This window comes from Cupressus sempervirens, chromosome 7 (genome assembly GCF_028749045.1).
Source record: "Cupressus sempervirens isolate cs-2001-9-10 chromosome 7, ASM2874904v1, whole genome shotgun sequence".
In the NCBI taxonomy this organism is placed as follows: domain Eukaryota; kingdom Viridiplantae; phylum Streptophyta; class Pinopsida; order Cupressales; family Cupressaceae; genus Cupressus; species Cupressus sempervirens.
Window position 1 is genome coordinate 189,332,007 of NC_143124.1, and position 26,406 is coordinate 189,358,412.

General features: G+C 34.7%; 1 pseudogene; it reads right to left on the reverse strand.

Annotated features, from left to right (window-relative positions):
* LOC149546132 (boron transporter 1-like) overlaps nucleotides 1–26,406 on the reverse strand; it is a 40,821-nt pseudogene that overhangs the window by 1,240 nt on the left and 13,175 nt on the right.

Consider the following 26,406-nt stretch of genomic DNA (forward strand, 5'->3'; position numbering starts at 1 on the left):
TCTGATCTTTGAATAATGTATCATACTATGACATGGGTTAAGTGACGGTTGGTGTGCACTTGCCTTCATGTCTTTATCTATCTTGGAAAATTTATCCTTAATCTCTTTTGTGAAGATAGATGTGTCACTTGACAAATAATGATAAAACATTATTAACAAAGGTTTCTAGTGTACCAAGAATAGTAGCTAACTCTACTTGATCTATTGCAATTCTTTGTGCAAATTTTTCTAATGTTGTGTTCTCAAATTTCCTTTCTTCTCTTTCAAGTAGCTTCTCCTGTCCATTCAAGTCTTCATTTAATTTGTGAACAATTTCTGCTAACTGATGAACAATAGATTGAGTACTATCAACCTTAATACCTAGAGCATCAACAAATATGATCTGTATGTCTTCAAAAACTTGATTTTCTTTCTTGTTGTCTTCTCTAAGATTTTGCTACTTAGATCTCTTCTTTAGTAGTTCTCCCATGGTATTCATTTGATCAAGGGTAAGGGTAGAGATATCCCAATTTGGAATAACTATATCCTCATCCATATCAATAGCTTCAGCTTCTTTTCCCTTTTCCTTCAAAATGGTGGAAACAATTTGTTTCCCTTGTCTAGGACTTCAGTACTTAGTTGATACTCTTTCTCAACTATCATTTTACTAGCTATGGATGGATGCTGCATGGAAACAATTGTCGAAATTGATGGACTAGCAACAAATGTTGAAACAACACTAACAACTAAAATACCTTGTTGTTTCTCTATCAAGCTTGATGATGGTGTACCTTGTTGCTCAATAGATGAAGTGCTAGGCACTTCTATCAATCTAGCATTCAATTGAATAGATTTAGAACTTGGTTTGGTGGTTGTTATAGTAGTGGTCTCCACAACCAACTCAGTATAAGCTATCTTTGAGCCAGATTGCACTAAGTTTGTGCTTAGATAGTGAGGAAATGAAGCCATGACTTCTACTGCAATTTTCTCTACATCAATTTCCTCAATACCTTGTATCTCTATAAGATTTCCTCCTATAGCTTCTTTTTCTTCCTCTTCATCATCTAGATTGACATCATCAAGTTTTTATCATCTTTTATTTCTATGTCTTCTTCCTTATCTTCGTCATCTTTTTCATCAACATGAACAAAAAAGTCACTAGGTTGATGCAACTTGTAAATGTTGTTCCATGTTGTTGTAGCTACCTTCACTACATATTCAATGTTCTTAAGCATTATCATATAAGTGTTCAACTTGAAAGTGAAATTCTTTTCATTTTTCTTCAAAGATTATTTGACTTCCTTCTTACTAAGATTAGGCATGAGTTTCTTCAAGGTCTACTCAAAGATGTCATTGGCTATCTTCTTTTCATGCTCCCATCTAGGCTTTGTTGTTTGCATAAGTTCATTAGGAATCTAATGTGCAAGCTCATTAGGTGAGTACTTCCAGTTTTTCTGCTTGGTCATAATAGCATCCTCAATCTTCCTTTTCTCATCTACATTCCTTGTCTCATTTTTGAAGAATTAAATTTTTTCCATGCTAGCTCCTTCTTTCATCTTCTTTGATCTTTCCTAAAGTTTAGGTGCAAATCTCTTGAAGATTATATGCTTGGCTTCATCCCCACCTAACTTCAATTTCTTCCTTTACTTGACTTGACTGCCCTTTTAGTGAATACAGAAGGGGGTGACTTGGTAGGTCTGGTGATGATAACCTTTCCTTCTTCTTTAGAGGCTCTTCTTCCTTAGATTTGGTTTCTTCTTCTTCATCTTCTACATCATCTTCTTCAATATCATCACTTTTTCTATCAGTAAACATTAGATGGGAACCTACTTTCTTAGTGCCTTTCAGTAGCTTCTCTACTCTTTTCCTTTCTTTATTCAATGCTTGAGGTAGCTTAATCTCAAGCTCTATTCTTGCCTTACCTTCATCATATGTTCTAAAGTATGTAGCTTTGGGATCCATAGGCTCATTCAACAAAGCTTCTATGATATCCTTGTTGTCATCAACGTTAACCTCATACTCTAGAGGCTTAACCCATGCCACTCTAGGTATGACTACCTAAATATATACTTTATCACAACCCATCATGAAACAAATATCATCTTTGTAATCTTCTACAGGTTTCTTAGGGGTCTGTTAGTGAACAGATTGTCCTTTAAAGAAATACACAAAAATTTGACCCTAAAAACCCAAGTGAGAGGACAAACTAACACCAACAGTTGGATAGGTTATAGTGGATTGATAACCTTCCTCTGAATTTTTATCGGGTACAACTCCTCGTGCAAGATTTACAATGAATTAAATGTGGGTGCTTTTACCAGAAAGCACGAAAGGATACCAAGTATCTATCTGTAAACACAGAATAGATGTGAAACCTAAGGGTTGAAAAGAAAGGAAACAAAATACAATAGATTACACAAAGTTAATTTGTTGTACACTGTATCATGTAACAAGGATAAACTGTGTCTTTCATCTTCTTGAAATAATTAAAATCAGAGCCTTGTAAGATATTAAGAAATGACAACATAATAAAAGAACAATGACATCAGACTGTAATTTTCAGAGAAAACTGAAAATGACTCAAAGTTCGAATTCAGTGGAAGGAAAAACACATTGTAATCAAAGTTAAATGCATTTCACCTCCAGCCTCCCTTCCTCGACTGTAAAGATCACAAAGCTTCTTTCACACATTACAATCCAACCATCATTTAAACCAAATAGAAATTCTTCTACCATATTACATCAAACATCAAAAAACTATAACCCTCTCTCAGCTACAAAGTTCTGAAAAAGAAGCAGAAAAGCTCATGCTCTGTATCTCTCTATCCCTCAAGAAGATGAAACTGTTCTGTCAAAATTTCCTCCTTCCTTACCTGAAGCCCAAAGTCTGCAGTTTTGGAAGTTGGAAGAATTCGAAACCCCCTAACACTGTATTCACAGCCTCTGTCCTGATGTAGCCCAAAGTCTATCAGCCAAAATTCAGAAAACTGGAACCCCCTAACACTGTATTCATAGCCTCTGTCCTGTTGTAGCCTAAAGTCTATCAGCCAAAATTCAGAAAACTGGAACCCCTTGCTTTGTCTACCACTAGCTTATTTAAACTTTCTCCTTCCCGTGACTTTTCAGTTTCATAATTGATTCTTGAAAAAAAACCTTTATGATTTCCCTTTTCTGTTTTATATTCCTAAAAACATCCTCTCATATTCCTACGAATACGAGGCCTTTATAATATATGCATGGATAGGTGGCATCTTCAAATTTTGAAAAGAGAAGCGTGACATCTTTAAGGTCAAATAATAAACTCCATGCGTTATTATTTACTAACACCACATTTCTCGTGATAGATGTCCAAGGTAGATATAAAATTTGGTAATGTTTAAACATTGTCTATTTCTCTTAACTTATCTATCAAAACCACCTATGATGTCAATAAAATATCAGAGTATCAAAACTGGTTATTAATGTATCTGTTGCCATTCTTTGACTATTGCTCGTGTTTTATTAGACTCACTGCCTTTTTCAATTCAACTCATCAAACACTTTTGATTCCTCTAATTTGATCCTGATTTTAGTGAAGAGGGCATAGATTAGAATATCTATCATGCCTATGTGAGGCTCAGCTTGTGATATGTTTACATTGGTTGGCACAAAGATAGACGTCATCACGAGGCTCCACCGCTAGCTAAGCTCCCACCAGATTCATCATGTGGATATCTGACTCTATATTATGGCTTTGAAGAAACTATCATGCCGCATCTACATTCTCTTAAGATTGTGAAGAAATAGAGTGCACATCACATACAAATACTTCTTCCTCTATTTGGGAAAGACAGTCAAGTTAGCCTCTGTGGTTACGTTGTTTTGTCAGATTGAAGTTCAAAGCAAATCCCACTAATTTCCAAATAAAATGGGTTCACATTAGGATTGCTGTCATGGGGGTCGATAGAAAGTTTCCACAAGCCTGCTCGATCGATGAGAAAAATCATCATTTCGCCAAATGAATCCCATGCATTCCTCGCATTTGGAGGATAAAAAAGCTCGGGCTGACACCCTTGACATTAGCATTAAGATACTTTTATCAACACATTGCCAATGCTTAGAATATTGAATCAAATTATTATGTCACATCACTATAATTATTTGCGGGTTCTTTTGCTCCTTTCACCTTCTCCTTTGGCTGTTGATGATAACAATAGAGAGCCATCCCTTTCTTATGAGCATGTGTTAACAGTCACAAGAGACAACCTCTACTGATATAAGATGAGGAATGGGCTAAGAGTAGCTAGCAGACTTATATACATCTTTCCATATGTCGAGACTCGATGAGGATGCAAATATCCTCGTGGCTTCTAAGCTTCTCTCCATTACTTTGATACTTCTTTCGATCAATTATGGTAAGGAATTTCTGTTACAAGAGAGTCTTCAAACTTTCGGTGCACAAGAATAAGAAGGCATTTGCTATGTTCATCAACAAATCCGATCATTTCCATATGGTTCTGAGTGCTCATTTTGATCCTTCACCGCGGCCTCTTCCCATTTGACCGATGTTCAATAGAATATGAAAGCATGAATGTTTGGGCATAGGTCACGATGAAGATTTTATCCCCACTTTAACATAATGTGCTGCCTCTCGTTGAGTTGATTCCCCGAATAGCCACGGGCCCACATATATATATTTGAATATATGACTTCAACATGCTAATCTCTATACTCACACCCTATGTTTTTTTTTTCCTTGAGAATTTGAATTATGAGCATAAGATGTGGATAATCGAGTTCATTCGGGCTTCACAACATCTCTGTTCCATTGTCAAATATGAATGATTAAGGTTCATTCATTCATTAGCTTCATAGAGAAATGCTTTCATGAATTGAAGTTCATTATGCATTGGGATTGTCGGCTTACACCTGTCATGCTTGAATGACACTAGGCTTTAATACATACACCGGCAAACACAACTACAGTATGAATGTTCGATGTGTAGGGATTGTACTAGAATATGTATTTAAGAATTTTGCATTCCAGGCCTTAAACTTTGTGAGCTGACCAACTTCAATTCTGAACTGGGAAATGAATCCTTGAAACCAAGCCATTAAATCATACATGTGAACTTCTCGGAACAGACCATGAACTTGCAAGACAATCCACTCCAAGCCATTTTGACTATTGAACTATTAAACTGATTTGGACTGCTTTGAACCTGAGCCTGAACTTCATCTTAATCTGCACCCTTGCACTTTCTTGAAGTCACAGCACTAACAAACTGAACCTGGCAAATGCATTGAGACAGATTTCTGAACTTTTCTAACCGTTTCACATTTTTGAACTGAACTACTTTGAATTGTCGAACTACTTTGAACTACTTCAAACTTTAGTTCGAAGTGGTTCAAAGAGGTTCAACCTCTAAAACTGAAAGTTTAAAAACTGAGACCACCTTGGGTACTAATAGGGTCCTATATCTATTATTCATCTTCTCTTTGAATGTTTCAAAATATTTATCCATGATGCTATCAAAATTTTCACCCATCTCTACTATACACTCATTAATCTGATATAAAATATGAGCATCTTTCCTCCATACTATTATATCTTTGGAAGGGAAGAATTACTGAATGAAGAAGAATAAACATGTTAAAAGAGATCTGAACTTACATGGATTATTCTTTGATCCTCTGATGCTCTCTATGTTTTTTTTTGAATTGGTTCAACAGTAACTTGGCAAGGTTGAAGGATAGGTTATTCTTCACAAACTTGTATGCAAGATCAAAAACTTCACATGACATGTTGTTTAATATGCTAGAACTATAAATCTTGTGTGCAATAACATGAATACCAAACTTTAACTCCATGTCTATTACACCACTAATCTTCATACCTCTTCCATACCACTTGAAAAGAGTTCTCTTTTCCAATTTGACCCCACCTAGGGTTTTGGTTGTCTTTGATTTATTTAGCATTGGGAGCCCAGTGATTCTATGAATCATTTTCTTTGTTATCTGAATGGGTTATTTCAATTATAACTTCCCATTTTGTACATGTCTTAGAATGTCTCTCATCCACTTGACCTGAAATTCTCTTGGCATATGAGAGTGTCAAGCCCTTAGTTTCCAAATACTGATGTTCATATTTCAATGACCATCCACCCAAAATTCCCTAAATGCCTCATTCATCTCTAATTCTAAATTCTTGGATAGAATAGTGATAAAAGGAACAAATTTCATGCATGAGTAATACCTTAGGTGGAGTTTGTGACTATGCACCAGCTGTGTTGAGCACCTCTACAATCATTGGACTCAACTTGAAATTTGATTCCTAACATTCAACTCCATGAACCAACATTTCAGAACCTTTGTTTTTTGTTCTACTTGAAGACGCCATACTCAGTAGGGTTTCTAAAAACTTCAAAAATTGTTAAAAAAAACACTTAAATCAGTCAAGGGCTCTGGATTCTCTCTTCACAAATAGCTCTGGAAATTTGCATTGATATAATGCCTTCAACTTCTTCCCTTTAATGAATTTCCTCCTTTCAATTTTAATTAATGCTTCGTACTTCATACTCACTCAATGACAGGATTTCTTCCACTTGGTTTAGTCTTTAATGCTCGAAAGACATCTATAGTTCAGTAGAGTCATCATTACTTGGTAGGAACTACCAATTTGAGTCTACAATGATATGTAACCTGACCTTTCTTAGTAAGGTCTTGTGACCCGACCTTGCTTGGTAAGGTTTCTTGCTTTCCACTATGCTCAGTGATCCTTCTACATCTTAAATGTTGATGTGGATCTTTCTTCCTATTGGCTAGAACTAATGTTAGATTTCTTCTTCTAAATCACAACTCTAGTGATCTCCATAAGGAACTAAGTTGAAATTATTGAACCACCCAACTCATTGACTTGGGTGTCATTCACTTCATTATTTTGATTTGCATTCTCTAGAGATTTTGGTACCCATTGCTACCTTATTTGTTTTCTAATATTGTTAGCTTTGGCTTTCTTATCATCTTTAATTCTACCTGTGTTCATACAATTCTTGGAAAGATGTCCAAGTTCTATACAAATAAAGAACTTATTGAACAATGAATATTTGGTGAAGTGGAAGAACATAACTATTGAAGATGCTTCATGGATTTTTCAATCTGAGTTGGATTCAGCTCAGGTTGTGATATCTCAATGATTTAGGAGAATCATTTCTTTCTACTCTGGTTGTCTAATGCAGGAGCATCTTGGGTTGCATTACCATCCTGCATGTTCTTAGTTTTCCTATTTATGTCAAGTTGCAATGTCTTGCATTGTTAAGTTCTCATTGGGTACCGAGCGTTTAAAGGATGTTGAGCATTTAGAGGATGTTGAGCTTTCTAGTTGATGATGAGCTCATAGTTGCCATCGAGCATTCTTTGGTTATTGAGTGATCTTTGGTTACCAAATTCATGTGTCTACCGAGTGATCTTTGGTTGCTGAGTTTGTGTGGTTGCTGTGTGTTCGTTTGGATGCCGAGTGCCAGTATTTTGTGGAGGCTTCATTTTTCGAGTTGTCTGTGTGCGGTTTCCTGTTGGGGTTGACCTTTGCATTTAATTTAGTGTTTGATATCTATTGCCAGCCGACTTTTTCTTAGCCTAGCATTTAATATGAAAGTTTATTTAGTTGTATTTGCAATAGGCCAACTTGTGGTTGTGCATGCATTTAAGAGATCTTGGTTAGAGTCTTTAGAATAGAGAACTTAGAGGAGGCAAAAGTTGGAAGCATGTGTCTGAAAATTCAAATTTGAAGTTGGATCATGATTTAAATGTATTTTGTATATGGTCGTAACCTAGAAGGCCTTAAAGCTAGGCATGTATGTTGATTATTTGATAAATCAATAAGTGTTTTCACTTCTTCCTCCTTTGGTTGTTCTTTGTGTTGCATTTCTGCTATGTTAACTCTTGCAAGGTGGATTGGATAACTAGGTGTACCTTTGCCCGTAGTTATTCATCCCTCCCTGCGTCAGAAGGCCACCACGAAACTTTGAACTCAATTTTGAAGGCTTTATAGACTCCAAAAAGAGGTCAAACCTTGACTAACTAAAGTTTGTGCAAGTCAAGTGTTGTAGGGAAGTTTGTGTCATTTCTAAAATGGAGTTATAGTAGCCTATTGAGTCAGCAGGGAATGTGTTCTGTTCTCTAGAAGTTACGCTACACAAAATAGAAAAATAGATTTTCGTCAAAGTTTATTTTGAGTTCCAAAAGTTGTCGGGGCCTATTCTAATGGAATAAAATATGAATAAAAATATCTTAGGGATAGTTGGCCTCTGTTGAAATTTCTAGAACCTTCTTGAGCAGTTGAAAATTGCCTATATAACAAAGATGCAAAGTTGTCTAGGACGATTGTGAAACAATGCATATGATGACTTTGGCCTACAAAATATTATAAGAAAAATACAAATGTGATTGTTCATGATATTTCTAATTGTTGTGATTCCATTTTATTAGAGATAATAGAAACTCAATTTTTTGTTCTTTTGTTCTTGCAAATTAATGATTGTGAATTAATAAGACAATACCCTTCATCAAAAATATTAAACTAAAAATGTTAATCTTCACCCCCTTTGAATACGTGGAGGCAAGCAAATATATGATAATACCATTGGTAAGGGGATTGGAGTTCAGGACCAACCCACTTGGTATAAACACATCATATGTTAAGAGGTATCTCACGGCCAGCCTTAAACATCACACACTAACCAAGAAATTAAGCTTGGAAAAGTAAGTCAAACTTTGACTATTTAACACTTTTACTCTAGGAATGAAGCAATAGTGTGTGATGTTTAAGCTGTTCGGTATCTCACAAAAACTAACAATAATAACTATCACGTGGCATATCTAACAAAGCCCTGATTATAGCCATGACATCTATAATATCATTGTTAGGGCTCGTTTGGTTGTTGGAATAGGAATAGAAAAGTTGGAATACATTTTCCATTTTCTGTTTGGTTCATCACTTGGAAGAGGGAATAGGAATATGTATTCCTATTTTACCTCTAAAATGAGCTTATACCCATTCCAAAAAATAGCCATTCCTATTCCCAATATTACATGCCTATTCTCCATTCTGATGCCCGCAACCAAATGGATCCTTAAGGAAAGGAAATTGCTCAAATTGAATATGTGAAAAATACATTATAAAACTATCCACATTTCCCAAACCTGGCACCTAACCTGTCACAGAAATAGTGGGTCGACAGAGGCGCCACATTAATGTGAGAATGCTTGCAAGTAGGACAAAATCATAATTGCTCATTGACAGTAATAAGTGAAATTCTAATTGCTAAGAATTACTCGTTATTAGATACACATTTAGCAACCACTGAGTATAGTCAATTTTATTATACCAATAATTGCATTATAATACCATAGACCCAGATGTACATTTGACCATCGGCGGCCATTGTGTTTATTAAAACCGTTTGTATTGAACAACACAATCGTAGTAGAGTCTGATGTACATGTGACCATTCCCAGTCATTTACTATTTTTAAAACAGATTATATTAACCTTACGATGGCCCAAAAATTAGACTGCTGCATGTTTCCCCAGATAGGCCTTACAATATCTGCAATTAAAACTGGTAAGAATTTTGCATTGTTGTTTGTTGCACAATTGCAAAGCATTAGATAGAACCAACTCTGTTGTGCCATCGGACACACTATAATAATATAACCTGATGTACATGTGACCATTGCCAATCATCTTTTAGTTTGAAGACAGTTTGTATTGAACAACATTCTAATGGCTTGAAAGTAAGATAACTTTGTGTTTTTTCATAAAAACCTTGCAACATCTATCTGGGTGATTGCAACACAAATAGAATGTTCATAAATTTTGAATGATAAATGCATGATTGTGACATGGCACCTGCATAGTTTTAATATTACAGAATTCAAGTTAGCTTTCGTGGAAAACGAGAATAAAGAACAAATGTTCGGAGACTTGGCATCCATCAGATTGATCAGGGACCAAGCCTACTGTTTACAGGGCTCTTACTTGTAATTAGTACAAAACAACATTAAAGCTCCCCCTTTGGAATAAAAGCTTGAGTAGAGAGGCTTTTCTAATTGCAAGGACAGTGAAGAAACAATATTCAGCGATATCTAGAAAATCAATGACGAATTTGATTTCCCATGGTTCAATAGAGAAAGGCTACTTAAACGAACATGCTTCTAACATGTGTATTGGATACATTCCAGTTAAAGTCGATGCAGATGCAGTGGGAATTGTCTATAGAGACCAATATCTCTCACTAGACCCTTGATTGCAATTTCAACACACCTCGTAATTTCAACATTCCATGAAAAACATGTTCACGCCATCACTCAAAATTTCTATCTGTTCTGCTGCTAACTACTTTTCATCACACACTTACAATGGATTCTAAAGCCACTTTTTCAATCCTGAAAATGATCTATGGCATATTTTTCAAGAAAAAACAATCCAAAACAAATCATATACAGGTCGGTGTTTTAATTCACAACGGCTCCTGGTAGTTATTTCATCCAAAATTTCAGCATCATCAACATTCTCATTGATGCCTTCCAATATATCTGTGCCATCAAGATGCCGCTCCTGTATATTTCAGTGAAGAGAAACCAAGGTATAAGTACTTACGTGGAGAGAATCTGATGCTGGAGACAAAAATAAGAAAAGGAAGTAAAGGATTGTACTGATGTAAGATTCTGAGAGTTAAGGCAATTACACTCAAATTGAAACTCTGGCGATGAGTAAGGGCTTCACTCTCCTCATATACAGCTGCATCTAATTCACTTAGGTACTGGAGCTCAAATAGCTTTGGAAGAATATACTATTTGATTGAAATAAGCAAAAAGAAAGGAAGAGGGAAGAGTATCCCTGCTATTGGTATCTTTGTAATACCGAAGCATAACAATGTTAATTATTGTTAGTTGGACAGCTGTTATTTCTGACCCGAAAATAGCAGCACTATTTATGGGTAGCTTGGACAGTTGTTCGTCCTTATCTATGAATAGATGTTGTATTTATGGGTGGTTTGGACAGCTGTTTGTCCACTTGCCAAAAATTAGTAAATGGTTATTATTTACTAATTTTAGTGATTCCTTTTGGACACTGTGCAACCAATTCTATTATTGGCTGTCGAGTTGTCTTAATCTCAGCCATTGGTTAGATTTAATCTTGGTCGTTGGTTTACCAACAGGAGTAGTATAGAAAGGAGTCATTGGGTCATTTGGACGTGAAGAAACGTTTTGGAGAAGCAGTTTGCAGTGTTAGCAAGGGTGCAGTGTTAGCGCAGGGATAGCAGTGAGGAATATCAGCGGGAGAAATTAGGAGGTTGTCAGAGTTCTGCCAGTGTGAGGCAAGGAATTTTGTATCTCTTGATTTGCTGAAGTTTAATATAATTTCTCATCTGTAGAACTGGTTTGCCCTTAGGGGTTTTTCCAGGGACAATTTGTCTGAAAACATTGTGTTGATTGTGTTGCGCATTTCTTTCCGTATTTTAAGTGAAGTTGCAGTTGTGTTATTTTTCGATATTAGCTGGGAATTTGTTTTCAGAAGTTTAATAATCGTTTACGATAGGAGATTAATAATCAGTGACTGCAATAGTTTGATTTTTCACATGGTATCAGAGCATTGTTAAGGGTAGAAGAATTTTGCCCTAGGAAAGAAATTTTGATCTCTTTAGATTTATTATTGCTTTAAACCCTTGAGATGGCTTCAGCTGGTTTGAGAGATCAGGATAGATTGTATGGTGCCTCAAATTTTGGTGTCTGGAAGGCCAGAATTTCTTTATTGTTGGAAGAGAATGGTATCAAGGATTATGCTACCAGTGGTGTACCTGTACCAACGGATGCAACACAGTTTGCAGCATATAAGAAGGACGATGCCAAAGCGAGGAGGATTATCCTTGATGGTGTCAAGGATCATATTGTTCCACATAACTCGGAGCTAGATACAGCAAAGAAGATGTGGGACGCCATTCTAAATCTGTACCAGAATGCTACCACTAATAGGAAGTTGATTCTCAGAGAGAAGCTAAAGAATACTTGGATGAATCAGGGAGAAGACGTCACAAGTTACCTCACTAGGCTCAGACTTGTCAAGGATGAGTTAGCAGCTGTTGGAGATAGCCCTAGTGATGATGAGCTAGTGAGAATAGCCCTAAATGGGTTTACTAAACAATGGAGTGTCTTTGTTCAAGTTATCAGTGGATGAGATACTTTACCGAGTTGGGATCGACTATGGACTAATTTCACTCAGGAGGAGTTTAGACTAAGTCTTGTCAATGGGGCCAACAAGAGTCAGAAAAATGAGGTGGAACAAGAGAACGTTGCCCTAGCAGGTAAAGGGAAAGCAAAGAAGGGATCTAGCAAAGGATCAAATTCACAAAGTGAAAAGAAGAAGAAGGACCTTTCTAAGGTCAAGTGCTTTGGATGTCACGAGTTTGGCCACTATGTCAGTGATTTCCCAGAGAGGAAAAAGGGTAAGAAGCAGGTGGCAGCTTCAGCAAGTGCAGAAGAACTCTCCAGCAGAATGGAAGATGAGTTTGCACTCATAGCTTGTATGGTTAGCTCAACCTCACAGTGTGTTTGGTATATAGATAGTGGGGCATCATTTCATATGACAAGAGTTAGAGAGTACTTCTCTAGTTATAAGGAGGAGGACACCAACATCCAGATTTCTATGGAAAACTTGTCCAAACTCAACCCTGTTGGGAAAGGGACTGTTCAGTTTCAGAGGGAGAATGGAAAGATAATTCCTCTTCATGATGTGTTATATGTGCCAGGCTTAGGTATGAATTTGATTTCTGTATCTGTTCTTCAAGATAGGGGGTATAATGTACTCTTTAGAGGGACACATGTGTTGATTAAGCACAAGGATTGGAAATCACCCATAACTATTGGAGTTAGGAGTGGTCACCTTTATACATTGCAGTTTGATACTCCTAAGGCACTTATGAGCAACAGTAATCCTAGAGATCTTGGAGAGCTATGGCATAGGAGGATGGGCCATATTCATCATGGAGCACTTAGATTGCTTCATGAGACCGTGACAGGTGTTCCAGAGGTGAGCACAGAGCATGATGATGTATGTAAGGGATGTGTGTTGGGGAAGTTTGCGAAGGCATCTTTTCCAAGGAGTGACACCAGATCTAAGGGTGTTCTTGATCTAGTACATTCAGATGTTTGTGGACCAATGTCAACAAAATCTCTCAGAGGATATGAGTACTATGTTACTTTTATTGATGACTTCTCTAGAAAGACCTGGATATACTTCTTGAAGACTAAAGATGAGGTTTTCAGTCGATTCCAAGAGTTCAAGGCTCTTGTGGAGAACTTGACAGGAAAGAAGATAAAGGTTCTTCGGTCAGACAATGGAGGCGAGTACAAAGGAAATGTCTTCCAGGAGTTCTGCACCAGAGAAGGAATCAAGAGAGAATGGACTGTTCCTTACAATCCGCAGCAGAATGGAGTTGCTGAGAGGAAGAACCGTTCTATATCGGAGGCAGCAAGAGCTATGCTACATGACTAGGACATGCCCCATTACTTATGGGCAGAGCGTGTAATACAACAGTCTACATTCAGAATAGAGTTCCACACAAGGTGCTAGGGAAGATGACACCAGAGGAGGCTTTCACAGGGAAGAAGCCAGATGTTAGTCACTTCAGGATATTTGGGAGTTTGGCATATTGTCATATTCCTGGAGATACACGTACAAAGTTAGATCAGACTGCAGAGAGGGGGTACTTTGTTGGGTACAGTGAGACCTCAAAGGCATACAGGATTTTCATTCCAGGGACTAAAAGAGTTATTGTCAGACGGGATGTCAAGTTCATGGAGGACAAGGCATTCAAGAGATCCAGAGATTTGCCAGCAGATGATCAGAGTGAGCAGCCAATAGAAGCTCCAAGACCAAGTCAAGGGCATCAAAGCTCAAGTACAGTTACCAGTACGAGTGTAGACTCAGTTAGTGAAGATTCACAGAGTATGGAGCAACGGGTGCAACAGGAAATGCATCTAGAAGACTTAGAGGTTGACATTTCATCCTCTACAGTTGGCAGTGGGAACCATCTAGTTCCAGATACACAAAGGGATACTCAGGAGTTTGTGGGAGCTCTTAGGAAGAGTACTAGACAGCGAAGACAACCAACCAAGTTCAATGACTATGTGGCATTAGTTAGTCAGTTGGTAGATAGTGAGCCTTCTAGCTATTAGGAAGCTGCAGAACATTAGGTATGGCGAGATGCTATGGTTGAGGAATATTCTTCAATAATGCAGAATGATGTGTGGGAGGTAGTACCTAGACCAACAGATAGGGTTGTAGTTGGATCACGCTGGATCTATAAGATAAAGCACAATGCAGATGGTAGCATCGAAAAATACAAGGCTAGGTTTGTGGCAAAGGGGTTCTATCAGAAGGAGGGAATAGACTATGAGGAGACATTTGCTCTAGTTGCCAGTTATACTTCTATAGGAGCTGTAATCTCACTTGCAGCACAGATGGGATGGCAGATCCATCAAATGGATGTCAAGACAGCATTCCTCAATGGTGAGTTGAAGGAGGAGGTATACATAGAACAACCAGAAGGCTTTGTAGCACACAACAAAGAAACCCACGTGTGCAGATTGAAGAAAGCATTGTACGGACTCAAGCAGGCTCCTAGAGCGTGGTATGAGCAATTTGATACATACTTGCAGAAAATGGGCTTTGTGAAGAGTGAAGCAGATGCTAACCTCTACTACTTGATGGTTAGGGGTGAGATTCTCATTCTTGTTCTTTATGTGGATGACCTATTTCTTATAGGTTCACTAGGGCTCATAGTGGATTGCAAGAGGAACCTTGCAGAAGAGTTCGAGATGAAGGATTTAGGACTTATGCACTACTTTCTAGGCATGGAAGTGTGGCAGACAGATGGGGAGATTTTCCTTGGTCAAGGGAAATATTGCATTGAAATCTTGAAGAAATTCGGGATGGAGGATTGCAAAGCCATGTCTACACCCATGATCACGAATTGGAGGAAGGTAGATACATCTAAGGAGAAAGATGTAGATCCCACTTTATATAGACAGTTGATTGGTTTGCTTATGTATTTGGTCAACACTAGACCATATATAGCATTTGCAATAAACTCTCTTAGTCAGTTCATGGTTGAACCAAAGAGAATGCATTGGATAGCAGCTAAGCATGTGCTACGTTACTTGTGTGGTATAGTCGAGTATGGGATCAGATATGTTCGAGGTGAAGGTATCAGGTTGATAGGCTATACTGACGCAAATTGGGCAGGAAGTACAACAGACAAAAGGAGCACTTCAGGGTGTTGTTTCAGCTTGGGATCAGGAGTTGTATCTTGGTTCAGCAGGAAGCAGAAGTCTGTGGCTCTAAGTTCAGCAGAAGCAGAATACATAGCAGCTAGCATGGCGACATGTGAAGCTATATGGCTTTGGAAGTTGTTAGTAGCCTTGTTTGGTCAGAAGGTTGAGACTACTATGATACATTGTGACAATCACAGTTGCATCAAGTTGTTTGAGAATCCAGTGTTTCATGATACGTCTAAACATATAGATATCAAATATCACTTCATCAAAGATTGTGTACAAAGGGGAGTTGTTCGACTACAATACATACCTACAGATGAGCAAGTAGCAGACATTCTGACGAAGGCTTTGGAAAAGGCCAAATTTATCTTCTTCAGAGATAAGATGGGTGTCATGCAGAACAGCTTCCTCGCTAAGAGGGAGTGTTAATTATTGTTAGTTGGACAGCTGTTATTTCTGACCCGGAAATAGCAGCACTATTTATGGGTAGCTTGGACAGCTGTTCGTCCTTATCTATGAATAGCGGTTGTATTTATGGTTGGTTTGGACAGCTGTTTGTCCACTTGCCAAAAATTAGTAAATGGTTATTATTTACTAATTTTAGTGATTCCTTTTGGACACTTTGCAACCAATTCTATTATTGGCTGTCGAGTTGTCTTAATCTCAGCCATTGGTTAGATTTAATCTCGGTCATTGGTTTACCAACAGGAGTAGTATAGAAAGGGGTCATTGGGTCATTTGGATGTGAAGAAACGTTTTGGAGAAGCAGTTTGCAGTGTTAGCAAACAGTCTTGCAGTGTTAGCAAACAGTCTTGCAGTGTTAGCGCAGGGATAGCAGTGAGGAATATTAGCGGGAGAAATTAGGAGGTTGTCAGAGTTCTGCCAGTGTGAGGCAAGGAATTTTGTATCTCTTGATTTGCTGAAGTTTAATATAATTTCTCATCTGTAGAACTGGTTTTCCCTTAGGGGTTTTTCCAGGGACAATTTGTCCGAAAACATTGTGTTGATTGTGTTGCGCATTTCTTTCCGTATTTTAAGTGAAGTTGCAGTTGTGTTATTTTTCGATATTAGCTGGGAATTTGTTTTCAGCAGTTTAATAATCGTTTACGATAGGAGATTAATAATCAGTGACTGCAATAGTAGTGACTGCAATAGTTTGATTTTTCACAAACAATAAGTAAACAAACTGTAACAATGTAAATTTAGCAATAGTCTTGAATGGTACTGTTTCAAGAAATGAAGCATGGAAATCCTCAAGTACTCTGCAAAGAAGTCATTGCAAAGAGTTTAGTTTTTCGTAACCACTTATTATGTTAAATGAAAAGCACAAAATTTTAGATTTAAAAATTGATGAATTTCCATCTCATTTCAGGCAAACCTTTCATGAGTTAGCATGTTAAAACAAATAGTAAGAAGCCAAAGGAATGAAAAAAACCAAAGAAAAATGAAGTAAAGATTTTTAAGACTCACTTATATCTCCCTGATGGTGCAATGAATAATATAAGGAACCTCTCCCAAAACTGATTACCAGGTAAACACTCTATCGCCATGCAAGCAAAATAGCCCCACAATACTGATGTAGGGATCTTTTTTATAACAGGCATGACACTAACACAGGTAACCACAAGAATGGACTGCATCAAATTGCTCATCCGTTGCTCTTTGACTCTAACTGGAAGTAATTCATCAACATGTTTTTCAGGATCAAAAGCATGCCCATTCATTTCAGTGTCCAAATGTTTGAGCTCTTTCATGTCTTTTAATGGCTTCAGAGCAAAAGAGTCAAACAAGAGGCCTTTCAGTAGACATGACAGGGTAAACAATCGCTCTAATAAAAAAATGGCATATATCCGTGAATATAGATTACAGTAACATCAGGTCCCAGTTTAAACGTCATAAGACATTGTGGTCTTGACAACAATATGGCAATCTATATTTGACCAAAAGAAAATTGCAAAATATCAAGTTTTATGAGATAAATTAATTTTGGTAATTCTACTCTCGTTCGCTGGAAAGGTTATTTAAAATGTTTAAAAATATGTGTTTTTATGATTTTCATTGTTGGCAGCTATCTGAGTTTAAAATAATTAAGTCAAGAGGCTTCTACAATGAAAACAGATTTCCTTGTAAACAATTTATTATTTTTTAAAAATTTGACAGGCAGCTGCCAGCATGACGATAAACAGTTATACTGCTCTAACATTTATGCACTTGGTTCCTTTCGCTCATTATTGCATTCATCAGATGGAATCGTGAATTGTTTTTCTAAAATAACATATTAATTGACGATGAACAGTTATACTGCTCTAACATTTATGCACTTGGTTCCTTTCGCTCATTATTCCATTCATCAGATGGAATCGTGAATTGTTTTTCTAAAATAACATATTAATTAACGGTAGAAATAAAGAGATCAGTAGAAATCAACAGACATAATGTATATTGAAAATAGAAAGGCATTGTTTCATCACAACATTCTTTTCTTCACTTACAACACGTCTTTTCCATCGTTCACGATTTCGCCATCACAAAGAAGTACTCCGTATTCACTGATGGTCAGCTGTGTTGCACCCTGCTCATGTTTTTAAATGAAAGAATGGATGTGCCGTTTACTTTGATCGCTCAAAGGTGAGCAGGGCCGGAGTGATTCCCATTTCTGCCGCGGATGGTGCTGCCACGAGATGGTTGAAGGTTCCGGGTTTCAATTGTTTCCATACTTTGAATGCATGCATGGGATGATAAGGAGGTGAACCAGATAGTGCTCATCGCCATCAATAGCTTTCTTGGAGAATATGTTATTACAAAGAATTTCTAAGCTGGCATCGGGTATAGAGTTGGAGTGGGCCAGATAAACAGACGCCAACTATTCAATGGAAGAGAAGGAGAGTGACGTTACAAGGAGAATGGTAGTGAACCAACTAATGCTGAAGCTTTTATATATATGAAGTTCTCCATCAGCATTTGACATTTCTTAGGTTTGGAGGAAAGTTTTGTCAACGTTGGCATCAAGTTTTTCAGGTTTTTTGTTTGCTTCATTGCTATTATTTTATATTTAAAATAAGAGGTTTAATATTGAAATTTCTGTACAGATTTAATAAGATAATTATTTGTTTACTGTTTTTCTAATGTAGTTTGCAGAAAGTGTATTTCATTGTGCATAATCTTATTGCATTTTCTTTCATATGCATGGCAGTGTAGAAGAGAGCTGCTACTGAATTACTGATCACCATAATCAATAGGATAAGTCTGTGTTTGCATATACATTCAATGACATTTCTATATTTTTTGAAGAGATTGCTGTTATTTTATTTTATGTTGTTACAAATTTTAAAATAAAATGAAACTGTAGATAATTTAAAAATGTAATTTGTTTTATAATATTGATAGTTGTGATAGAGTAACTACATGCAATTCAAGTATGGAATATAGACTGAATAAAAAATATAGTAGTAAATGGATAATAATTTTTTTTTGAAGCATATTTCTGAACTGTTTTAGCTATAGAATATTTGTACGAGATATCATATATTAGTTTTCACATTGTGTATTAGTCGACCTCTAAATTTTTCTGTTTTAAAATAATGTTTCTCTTCCTCATATTTTATAAGTTGACTCAATGCTTATTTTGTTCTAATGGTTCTTCATAACCATTTGAATATATTGAAATAATACTTCTATTATTTATTTTTAGAACTAGATTTGTGGTTCTTTTCAATATCTTTTCAAATATCACATAGAAAAGCTTTAAATCCTAATAAAAATTATTTTCATTTAAATTTAGAAAATATGAATGTTTAATAATTAAATTATTAAGAAATAATTAAAATTATTAAAATAACAAGTAACGTCAAGTTTTGCCTAGAATGAAAATAGAAGTTTGATGTTTTAAGAGCTTTATGAGGATATATTTTTGTACCAAATTAGAGTATTTGATTTTAAATATATCACATCTACTTAATTGTAAATTTACATTTTACTGAGTGATTTTGAAAAGGAACACAACCACCACCACTTAGTGACACCTAAAATAATTTATAATTTTAAATGTATTTTTATAAAATATTTAATTGATTGTTGAATATTTAATTATTTTAATTTTAAAAGATTCTTCCTAGATAAACTTTTGTGAAGTTTCTTATTGACAACACATTTAAAACTTTAGACTTTTTTAGTTTTTTAAGTTTTAAAAGAGGGCTTTCATATATTATGTAAGTTATACTATTAAACTATTTGGTTGAGGGAATTGTAGCTAGACAATTAATTATTTTTTTATTGAATCTAATTATTCAGTTATAATGTAGTTGTTTACAATATTTACAATTAAATTATGTTGTGCTTGACAAAAATTTAGTAATAGATTGCATTTTTTTTTGTTAAATATTATTTATTGTATATTATTTTTTATTTTATTATTAACAATTTGGTTTTCACAGATTCTATGAAATATTACTTTATATGTAATGACTTTATTTCATTTGTGATTATACATAAGGTTTTGTAATGGATGTTTACATTAGAATGAGAGTTGAAGCTTCATGTGACAAGGATGGCTATCAGGGTGCATGGTTTGAAGGAACCATAATAGGGAGGGTTCAAAATAGTGAAAAGCCCACGTATTTTGTTCATTATGATCACTTCATCAATAATGAATGGGATAGGGAACCACTCATAGAAGATTTTTTCGTAGAGTATCTGAGACCAATTCGACCAGCAAGACAATTGCCTAATTTTATACCAATACAATATTGTGTTGAAGTGTTTGACAATGATTGTTGGTGGCGGGGGGTGATATTTGATATATTTGATTTGCCTCTTAGTCAAAAACAATATTTTGAATTGTATTTTCCTAATACATCTACACTTCAACCATATTCACTTGAACAACTATGTCCTACAAAGGAATTGTTCATGGGACGATGGGTCCAACCAATGTGGCATACAAGACTTCAATGTTATTTTTGAATTTCACATATAGTACATGTCATATTAGTCTCACTTTTTGGTCTAAGATACACTAAATGTGATACTGTTGTTAAATTTTGGTTTGTCATAGTAGCTTGATGCATCTTATTATGATACTCTAGTTACTATTAAAATTCAGGAATTATTGCCTTATTAACTGCAATTTGATTAATAAAAAAAAGTATATTTATTAAAACATCTTTATCTTCAATCGTCAAAGAAAATTTTGAATTTAGGTTTTACTATCAATTTTTTATATCAAAGATTAGAATATTATATAAATAGTATTAAGAAAATATAAACTTTTGTTTAACAAAAATTAAATGCATAAATCTATGTCAGTAGGAAAAAATCAAAGAAATCTTCTTCTCTTTCAAATACCATTTTATTGCTATATATGCATAACTTAATTCTTGTCATTTTGATATTGACTATTTTTCTTTCTTACATTATAGATATCAGAAAAAATTAACTATTGATGCTCAACAAAATAATTCTCAAAACACTATCACAAGCCCACTTCTTCTAGATGACTGAGTGCAATCAAATCAAATTGTTCAAACTTATTTGGATAGATTGGGAACAATCATTTCTGAGTCTTGTAAAATAATTATAGATGAAATTCATACTGCGAGCTTTCATGTTCAAGGTGTCCAAAATTCTCAAATCTTACAAATGGGACAATATAAAAAGGAAATTCATGACACATGGAAGAAATCAATTGGGTTCTTTGAATTTATGAAAGACATTTGCTATGATGAAGAGCACATGGATGACAAAAACAACATTTTTCTCACCAATGAATTCCACATGTTTTTGCATCACTATAATGAAATCCAAGTTTCTTATTATTTGATATTATCATTTTTTTATAAATTTGTCTATTCAACTTATCAGTTTTGATGAGCGTATGTTATTTTTCCTTTGTCTTAAATAAATTTATTATTGTACATACAAGAGTATTTGGTATTTAGTATGTTTGTAGATCCTCTTCTCGTGTCCACACAAAAAGTTTCTCTTATATGTATTTGTGAATTGTTGAACTATTAATAAGAAATAAATAAATATCTATTTTATCTAAAATGCAATGCCACTAAATTTATGGGATGTTTTAAACCAAATTCATAAAACATAGTTTACTAGATCTACTTTTTTTTGAAAAAATTTACTGTCCAGTTATAAATAAAAATGAATCAATTAGCTATGAATTTCCAAACGGATCAAGAAACAAGACAATACTAAATGGAGGAAAAAAGAGCATACCAGAGAGAGTATCATAGATGACGATGAGAACAAATGATAGAAGATAGAAGATAAGAAGAAAGAAGGAACAATGAAGTCTAATGACTAAATTATCCTAGAAGAAGGGAAGAATTGCCGTTACAAGAAATGGAATTACAAAATAGGGATAGAAATAGTCATCAGTGAACATCCGATGAAGTATCTCATTTTGAAACACAAGGAAGACATGAAGTTAATTTTTAATCAGGTGAGAGGTACAATCAAGCATTGCCTGCATTTGTGGAAATGTGTCACCAAAATGAAATTTCAACAACAACGAAGCGTGTTCTTGAAATGCCTCATCATACAAGCCAAGATAGGAAAAATTTAAGTGGAAGAGGAAATAGAGAAAATATACAAAACCCAACTACATTTCTTCAAGATAATTTCCATAGATTCCGAATGAAGCTCCAACAAAAAATTGGAAAGCTTGAGAATGCCACATATGTGTTATATTTGTCGAGAATGCTATCTATGAATGAAAGTGTTTTTTATGTTAGAAGGTCCATTATGCAATAGATGTCAACAAGAAAAGAGAAACAATAGATTTTCTAGTTTAAATAATATGGATGCAAGGCCACAACCTGAGGAGCTTGCAAACTTGACCCAAGTTGAGGAAATGTTAATTGCATGTGTCAGCCCCATACTTCAAGTTACACATGCAACAGGTGGTTAATATAAATATAAAGGGCATACAATAAGTTTCCCACAAAATATAGAATATGTTTCCAATATATTTCCACCCACAATAGAAAATTTTCCAATTATTATTGTTAGACGAAGAGATCAACATGGAACACACTATAATTTTATCGTGAATAGGGATCATGTGTAAAAAGCACTCAAATACAAAGTAGAGCATGACAAATTTTATTTATATGTCCAAATTAATGAAAATTCTCTCAATGATCTATCGAGAAATGCAAATGAAAATATCTTTGCTAGACTAAAGATGGTCAATGTGGCTTCAAGACCAGCTAATGTCCAAAAAGAAATTAAAAATATTTGTGGATGGGTCAATAACCCTGATGTGAATCCAACATCATTGATAAATTGGCCTAGTATAGGTGTATCTCCCATTAATGAATATGTCACTTTAGGATTACTTGATATGGAATTTCCAACATTATTTCCTGATGGAAGCTATGATTGGCTAGAGCCATGGTTGTGGTAGGTTTATCTTCATAAATTTGTGAAACATTTGATGCATTATAGAGATCATCATTTTGGCAAACATCCTAGATTTATATTTTTGTGTTGAACATGATAATGAGACAACATGCACAAAAATCATCCTCATTATTTGTGAATAGAAGCTTTAAAGACATGCCCATTACCATCCATGAGTTGTGACAACATATGGAAAACACACTCCACTCTAGTTTGGCAAATAAATTGCTATGGTTTGGGACATCATTAAGGGGAACATGGTCTTATTGAACTAATTCTTGTGTAGAATTGACAAAATTGCTTCATCAATTGGTACTCTTATAATATTTTTCACATTAAGTGTAAAAAATATGTATTGGCTTGATTTGCATGCACTTATGCTAGGAACAATGCCAACTGATCCATGAACACCTCAGGATTGGAGAAGACAAAATATTATTGACTATCCTCACATACTTGCACACTATATGCACTTAAGACACTCAATGTTTAGAAAATAGATTCTAGCAAAGGGAATGAATGTAAAGGACTTTGGTGTAGCTATGAATGGAAACATAGGGGGTCCATGCATATACATGGACTCATATGGATCAAAGGAGCACCTGATGTGGATAAAATTGACTGGTCAAATGAGGAGGAAAGAAGAAGTATTGAAAGATGTTTTCATTCCATTGTTCATTCATGGAACCCTAGAAATGATCCGCATCAATGAAATATAAAGGCATGTTAATGAATATTTATATATATTCATGTAATGTGATATTAATTAATGTACTTATTTTTTCTTGCCTTGAATTGTAGGAATTCATCAATTTTCAACAATCATGTCTCAAAAACACAAGATAGCTTACAAAGGTGGATTTGGACCATGGCTACGAGAAATATTAAACTATGTGGAGTGACACACAATCTATCAGGAGGGTGCATGCCCTCCAAAAAAGGGAAATATGGTTTGCAGGTAATTATTTCAACCCAAAGGATATTTATAAAATATATATAATTACTACAAAATCATGGCTCTAAATATAATACTTCTTACATGGAATGTAGGTATAATGTTCCATGGACATTAAACCTAGGGGAATCAAAATTATATGAAGATATAGAAACAAGGGAAAATAAATTTGAACCAATGAGAAATGATGATAGAGTCAATTCAAACAATCACCATATACTACAATCATGAATAACAAATATAGATTGGCAACCTACTCTTTGTAAACATGCTATCATAAAATACATTGATAATTATGCAACAAAAGTAGACAAAATCTTGGAAACATACCACCAAATTTTGATGCATCTATCCAACATGTAAAATCTAGATGATTTAGCAGCATGAGCATATAGGAGGCTTCTAACTAAGACAATTGTAGAAAGAGACATTGGTGTTGAAAAGACTTGTAATATGTTACTAGAACTTCCATTTGTGGAGTGTAATAAAAGGTTTTCCAATCTAAATGTCTCACTTAAGATGTTCAAATCCATATCTCTAAATAATGAAAATGAAAATGATGAAGAGAACAATGAAGAACAAATGAAATATTTCATTGATGGTTATAAAAAAGGCCATTATGTATCGAAGGTTTCACAGTAATTGATGTCACTAGACCATGGATATATAATCCTAAGAAAAAAAGAGACAACAAATGGGAGCCTATGGAAAAGGCCACAATTATTAGAGTATTTCCTAGGTTTGTATTCAATCCCTTCTCATGAATCATGTAAATGGATTTAGTTTTGTTTATCAGAGTTACTTTTCTACAAGTCATCCAATGATATTGAATGAGATATTGGACATGATGATGCCTCTATCATACAAAATTAGGAGATGTTCAATTACAAGCCTTGGCATTTTCAATGCATAATGTCTGTGGAAAATGTTGAAAATCGAAATGATTCTAAAACTAAAGTCAATGGAGATGTTTAAAGAAATACTACAAAACATGAATGGGAGATTATATCTAGGTTGCACTAGGTTTCAAAATATACATTTCTCATAAATATACATGTTGGAGAGGAGAGACATTGATAGGAAAAATAATCAGTCTATTGATTATCAAAGAAGAGTAGACTGCTAGAGTAATCAATTTCCTAAGTAACATGAAGAATCATGGGTGCCTTATCTATGATGAAATTCCTCAATGCATAATCTACATGACCCTTAGAAACAAAAAAAGGTAGTAAACATAATCATGAAACACTACCATAGAAATCAAAATGGAGAACCTTTGTTTATGCTAATTCAAGGAACAATAGGAACAAGAAAATTGTATCTAATTGGTGCCATTAGTCAATCTCTTCAAAATATGACAATGCCTTCCCATTCTCCACTTCTATTACTTTGACCAACATGAGTTGCAACATTCAATATAGGAGCTTCTACAATTCATTCAAAATTGAGTTACCAATAAGAGATTTTTCTTAGCTGGAAGGAGCAAGACTCACTAGTTTTCAAGAAGAAATATCATATATTAGTCAAAACATGTTGGAAAATATAGATTTACAACTGTAAGACACATTCCCACAATCTCCACATATAAGTTTTGGAGGTAAAGATTCCATTTTTACATCATGAATAGCTAACTCATGTGTGAAATATACTTCATTTGAATCAAATACACGAATTAATACATAGTTTTTAAAAATAATTTTTTTCTCAATTATATTTTAGGTGCATCTATAATATTGGTGAGAGATTTGGGCCAGTTGCCTCATGTCAATGATAGAGCAACATATGATAGCAATAAATAGGCAAAGTTGCTATGGAAAGAATTCAAGACTATTGTCATATTAGATAAGATATTCAAACAAGATGGGGAAGATATTTATCAACAAATATTTTGACAACTTTGGACGAATCTAACAGATGTAAACCCACAAATTGATGATTAGAGGTTGCTAATGTCAAGGACCCCTATCAACATATATTTTGCAACAAATTTTGAATTTGATAATGATGTTCATTTTTTCTCAGCAAATGAAAATGTTCATGCTCATAATAAAAAAATGATACATTCATTGAAGCATCTTGTTGCACATTGTGGTGCATCAAAATTAGGTACTATCAATACAATAGATGAATGATCAAACGATGGCTTGACCTGGAGTTGTTAATCTATAAGGATTCAAGGGTCATGCTAACTTCAAATCTATGGATAGAGGTGTAGACACCTAAAAACCTTTAGAAAATAAAGTATTTTTATTTTTTGAAAAATTCCTGATGACATCATCATTTATTAATTAATTAATTTATTTTTATGCCATTAAATCCCTTTATCTTAATTAAAAATATTCAATTAAGGAATCCCTTCCAAAAATGTTTAAATCTTATTTAAACATTATTTCCTTATTTATTAATTATTTAATTAATAAATTGACCAAAAAACCCAAAATAAATAAAAAATTTATTTTTTGCCCAAAGCTTGGCCAATTTCCTTAAGACCACTAACCTCTTCCAAAATCTTCTAATCCTTCTTTAATTTTGATTAAAGGCTAATCCCATCATTTCCTACCCCTAATCCCAACTCAAAATATTTAATTAAGATTAAATATTAATCCTCATGTTTATTAAAAAAGTTTTAATAAATATCTCCTCAACCCAAACCCTTGAAATAAATAAAACTTTATTTATTTTCTAAAATTCTAATTTATCTTCATCCTAAGAAGTTCTATACTCTTCTAGAAAGTCTTCATC